The sequence below is a fragment of the Pagrus pagrus genome (genome assembly GCF_965226575.1).
Source record: "Pagrus pagrus genome assembly, chromosome: 3".
NCBI classification, from domain to species: Eukaryota; Metazoa; Chordata; class Actinopteri; order Spariformes; family Sparidae; genus Pagrus; species Pagrus pagrus.
Window position 1 is genome coordinate 34,597,160 of NC_140187.1, and position 6,000 is coordinate 34,603,159.

Below are 6,000 nucleotides of genomic sequence, written 5' to 3' on the forward strand. Positions count from 1 at the left end.
CACTCAGTTTGTCACTTTTTCACTCGCTGGTTTTGCATGACATCCTCCACATTTATCTCAAGTGCGGCATATGATGGTTTTATTTGTTTTACAAATTAATTTTTATTTCAGAATCTTTTATTGAAATGCTGCATTGCACTCATCCAAGGAGTGTTCTTCTTTGTACAGTTGATGCATTTTTAAGTAATTCTATCTTTTTGTTTTATTCATTGTTGGCAGGTGGCAGGCTACAATGAAAGCTGAACTGAGCAGCAGGTGGCAATTGTGAATAAATGAAAAAACAGAACAAATTTGGGACTTGCTCATTTATTTATTTCTTGTTCATATTAAATTGCTTTAACACATGAAATGGGATATCAGGAAGTATGAGGATTCAAACGGTAAGTGAAAGTGTCAGAAGTCAAATTGTTATTCTAAGCAAAAAGGGGCTTTGTCAGCATCAAATCATGGCTAGAATAACGGTTTGGAAGGGGGCAGTGCACAAATTATAAAACACTTCAGAAACTGGATCAGTCGTAGCCAAAGCACGATCAGGCAGAGCCAAAGTGACAACACATCAAGGTCAGTTCACTGAGAGATCGAAAAGCAACTTCATCACAGAAACATAATTGACTAAATAAACAACACATCAGCAGTCGTCCTGTCCATAGAAAGTTGTTTCATTCCCTCAAAGTAGAGGCAGACACAAGTTATTGCTACTGGTTTATTTGAAGTTTTCTCTCCAAATCCACCGCGAAAACTAAACACACATTGTCAAGAAAATAAAAGTTAGACCATGTAAACTTTACATAACAATAGCATGCACAGCATGTGAAATAACATTTTTACAAAGTAAAATGCAGCCAAACCAAACAAAATACTTAATTGGCTGCATGCTGCAAAAAGGTGATAGCCTACAGTTATGGCAACTATCCATGCTTACTGCTTGCCAATGCTGCTGTCTAAGAGTCCTACTCCTGCCAGAGCAGCCCAACAAGATTGTCAGGTAACTTTGCTGACCCTTCAAAATAAAGGCACTATTACATTTACCAGATCAAACAATGTTTAAAGGACAAATGCAACTCAATCATGACATTGGTCTTAGAAAAACTATACAAATTATGAAACAATATTATATATAGATATATATATTGCCACCTCTTTTGAAGTGAGATCTTCTCTGCCAAATTGTCCAGGTGGGGGCAGAATGATCATGGACTTCATTATAAGGATTTGGTTTGGAGTTAAAGGTTCAGGTCCAGATGGGTCAGTCAAATATTCAGCAGTGAGTGGTCTGCTGTTAATGATCGCCATAACTTCATACAGGAAAAAGAGGTGCTATCGAGCCTTTGTGCTGACTGGTCACATCCTATTAGGCGCACATTTCCTCTTGAATGCGATGAATGCTCTCAAAGCACTGATAAATGTGTCAGTTGTCATCAATCATCTCTATATGTATGGCCCTTGAATACAGACAGGTAAGTAAGAGACCGTATCTTTTCAGACCTTTCTTCCATCTTAGACTGGACCAAAGCAGTCTATGCCTGTGTAGGTGAAAGGTGGAGTCGTTTCTGTTCGATCTTGTGGTAAGTCACCCATTCTTTGTTCTTCTGTACGTTTTCTGTACCTTTTGCACTTGACACATTTGAAGATGTGTGATGAGACTGCACTGCTTTATCCCAGGATCCACCATCCATTAGCTTGCAGTTCATTCATCATCATTCCATGTCCTTAATGATTTACCTTTTCAGGAAGATGCTTGATAAGTAGAGCTGGTTTGTGGTTGCTCTTTGCCAGATGTTTTTCATGTGTGGGTGAAGCGTTGCTCGACTTAGGAGTCCTCCCACCCTTAGGATACCTTCTTTGTCCAAGAATGGACTTAGCTTGTACAGCTTACTGTCCTTGGACTTAGTAACTGCTTTCTTTAGTATCAAGCTTGATGTGTGCTGTTATACTTCAACATTCAGGTGAGTTTAACCAAGTTACTTGGTCTTAGTATTTTAGATTGAGAGATGAGAGGACGAGTTTTCGGATCAGGCTGAATCCCTACACTTGCACTTATACTGATGTAAGTAAGGAAAAATAAAAGGAAAAAGAAGAGCAGTGACAAACCATGGCTCACCAGGGGTTTACTGAATGCATGCAAGAAAAAGAACACTATGTACAGGGAATGTATTAAATATAGAGGTAAAGACCAAGAAATCAAGGTACAAAAACAAATTAACAGATACAATGAGAAAATGTAAAAAAGAGTATTTTGATAATGAGCTAGAGATCAATATAAACAACATTAAGAGAACATGGGATATACTAAGTAAAATTATCAGAAACAAATCGACCAGCACTGGCTACTCTAGTCATTTTATTGACAATGGAAAAGTTGTCAGTAACATGAATGAAGTGGCAGATGGTTTTAATAAATTCTTCGTCTCGGTGGGCCCCAAATTGGCTGGGGAAATAGTACCACCGGAGGAAAGCAGTGCAGAGCTAATTTATGGAAGTAGAAATCCAGCAACAATGTTCCTGAGAAAAGTTGACGAGACAGAGATTATTGAACTTGTTAATAAATTCAAAAATAAAAGATCTACTGACAGGAATGGAATTGATATGATGTTAGTTAAGGAAGTAATTTCGGCCATTGTAGTACCTCTAACCCACATCTGTAACCTATCCTTCCAGTTGGGCTGCTTCCCAGACAAAATGAAAACAGCGAAAGTAATCCCACTGTTCAAAGCAGGAAATAAAAACTCATATACAAATTACAGACCATTCTCAATTTTATCTCAATTTTCAAAAATACTTGAAAAACTTTTTGTTGCCAGACTGGACTGCTTTGTTGAAACAAATTATTAATTGATTGTCAATACGGGTTCAGAGACGGTAGATCAACCTCAATGGCCTTGATGGAACTTATGGAAGAGCTTTCAAGTGCTGTTGATAAGAAGAAGTTTGCAGTGGGGGTTTTCATAGACCTGGGGGGTATTTCAGAAAGCGGGTTTTGTGAAAACTCTGAGTTTGTTAACCCTGAGACGAGAGAAACTCTTAGTTTTCAGTTCCAGAAAGAGAGATAACTTAAACTCTGGGTCTGTTACTGCGGTAACTGACTCTGTGAACCTAACCTGCTCACTGGCAGGTTTACCTGAAGAAACCCTGAGTCTGACGGAACTGTCTGACAGCAGCTGTCCTTTCCTTCTCAGTCCGATCATGTTGAAGCAGAAATAGTTTTACACCAGGAGGAGAATTTAGATTCATTTAGATGAGCTCTCACTCCCTGACGAGGACTGAACCGAACAGTAGACCGCTTCTCATCAGTCCGTCATTTATATTCTCCGGCCGCGCAGCGAATATCAGGCTACACGTCATCGCTGATGTGCTCTCAGGTCTGAACCATCCTCTGCGTTTTTCTTTTGTTTTTTAATCACTTCGCAGGTTAATCAATCACCTTCCAGCAGCCAGAAAAAGAGAAATAACTCACATTTCATTTGGCTTTCAGTATTTCCCACAGATAGCTACAAAAGTAACCATCAGTATAGCCTATTGTATTTTTTCCAACAACGTAATTTCAAAGTCCGTGTTTATAGTTTGCCGCCGCATCGAGTATAAGATTAAATGACTTCTAGTTCAATCTGTAGACAGTAGGCTACGTGTGTGTCTGCCTCTAATGTTGGGTCCTGGGGGTGAGTGACGCCCTCAGCCTCTGGTCACCCAGCGACCTGACCCAGGACCAGCTCCTCTGCCTCTGGTCACCCAGCGAGCTGACTCAGGACCAGCTCCTCAGCCTCTGGTCACCCAGCGAGCTGACTCAGGACCAGCTCCTCAGCCTCTGGTCACCCAGCGACCTGACCCAGGACCAGCTCCTCTGCCTCTGGTCACCCAGCGACCTGACCCAGGACCAGCTCCTCTGCTTCTGGTCACCCAGCGACCTGACTCAGGACCAGCTCCTCAGCCTCTGGTCACCCAGCGACCTGACCCAGGACCAGCTCCTCAGCCTCTGGTCATCCAGCGACCTGACTCAGGACCAGCTCCTCTGCCTCTGGTCACCCAGCGACCTGACCCAGGACCAGCTCCTCAGCCTCTGGTCACCCAGCGACCTGACTCAGGACCAGCTCCTCAGCCTCTGGTCACCCAGCGAGCTGACTCAGGACCAGCTCCTCAGCCTCTGGTCACCCAGCGAGCTGACTCAGGACCAGCTCCTCAGCCTCTGGTCACCCAGCGAGCTGACTCAGGACCAGCTCCTCACCACTTCATGTTCATCTACTCAGCAGGATGTTAGGACACAGATGTGTGTTAAACAGCATCTGTTGGTGGTAAAAGCTACTACAAGTTACAATATCCAATGAATAAACTTTGACTTTGTTTATTATGTGAAATTAAACCAAAGTGAGGAGCCATCGTGAGACTGTTTTTATATTTCATTTTCAGCTGCTTTAAATTAAATAAAATAGCCTAAAATAAAATAAAACATTGAACAACATTCAACCACTTCCTCAAAGGCTAATATAAAATAAAGTGATGTTAAATTCAAAATAAAAAGACAGTCAGTGATTTTTGTTACGGCCGCAGCCGTGTTCCTTTTTTTTCCCCCTAGAAAATGTCTGCTTCCTGTTTTCTCCCCTGTTGCCATGGTGAATCACAGTATCGGAGCTCCACTGATGATGGCTTTTTACTAGTCGTCAGGCACGAGCTCAACTCAGAATTAACATACTCAGAGTCGACTTACCTAACTCAGATCAGCTGTTCTGGAACTGAAAACTCAGAGTTTCACTTCACAGGGTAAGTCAACTCAGAGTTCAGGGTTAGCCTCAGAGTTTGTTGAACCTCCTTTCTGGAATACCCTCCTGAAGAAAGCATTTGACACGATAGACCATGATATTATGTTGAAGAAAATGGAAAGGTTTGGAGTAAGAGGAGTGTGACTGGAATGGCTAAAGAGCTACATCAGAAATAGGACCCAGTATGTACAGGTTGGTGATGCCATGTCCAAGACAGCAGATATTACATGTGGAGTGCCGCAGGGTTCAATAGTTGGACCAAAATTATTCATTATGTATATAAACAACATCTGTCATGTGTCCAATATTTTAAAATATGTAATTTTTGCTGACGACACCAATATTTTCTGTACAGATGACTGTTTACAGAGGTTAATGGAGAAGGTGTCAGTAGAATTAGGTAAACTGAAATTGTGGTTTGATGCAAATAAGCTATCTTTGAATGTGAAAAAAAACAAATTTATGATTTTTGGAAATCGCAAAACCCACTTAACAACGTAAGCAAACTTAAGGATAGAGGAGATGGAACTAGACAGAGTATATGAAAACACATTTTTAGGAGTAAGGATAGACCACAAATTCAGTTGGAAACCACAGGTGAACCAAGTCAGATCCAAAATTTCCAGAAGCATCGGTGTGATGAACAAAGTCAAACACCTTCTAAACTTCAGATCTATGAACCTCCTTTACTGCACCTTGATTCTGCCATATTTAACTTACTGTGTTGAGATATGGGGTAATGCCTGCAAAACTACGCTACAGACAGTATGCACAGTACAAAAAAAAGCAATAAGAATAGTAAATAATGTTGGTTTTTATGATCATACCAATTCACTATTTATAAAGACAAAAACACTTAAATTCATGGACTCGGTAGACCAGAAAACTGCATTACTCATGTACAAATCCAGAAATAACCTGCTTCCTTACAACATACAATCCATGTTCAAAGAGAGAGAGGGGGGTTACGCCCTCAGAAACAAACTAAATTGGAAACAGCCCGTCTACAATACAGATATGAAAAGCAGGTGCATTTCTGTTTGTGGCGTGAAGTTATGGAATGCATTACCTGATGAACTAAAATACAGTAAGAATGTGCTAATATTTAAAAAAAGGTACAAAGATATGATGATAGATAAATACAGACTTGCTCCTGGGTAACCAAACAATGGAGAGCAATGAGTATTATAATTATAACTACTTGTGAAAAAATAGATGTATGTATGTATGTTTGTATCTATGTATGTGA

At 40.6% G+C, this 6,000-nt stretch overlaps 1 protein-coding gene across 1 annotated transcript in view; it reads left to right on the forward strand.

Moving 5' to 3' along the window:
• mtmr14 (myotubularin related protein 14) overlaps positions 1-290 on the forward strand; it is a 33,242-nt gene extending 32,952 nt beyond the window's left edge. Inside the window, exon 20 of the transcript XR_014622250.1 lies at positions 220-290. The gene's annotated coding sequence lies outside the window, so the exon portion shown is untranslated. The remainder of the gene's footprint in view (positions 1-219) is intronic.
• The last annotated feature ends 5,710 nt before the right edge of the window (positions 291-6,000 follow it).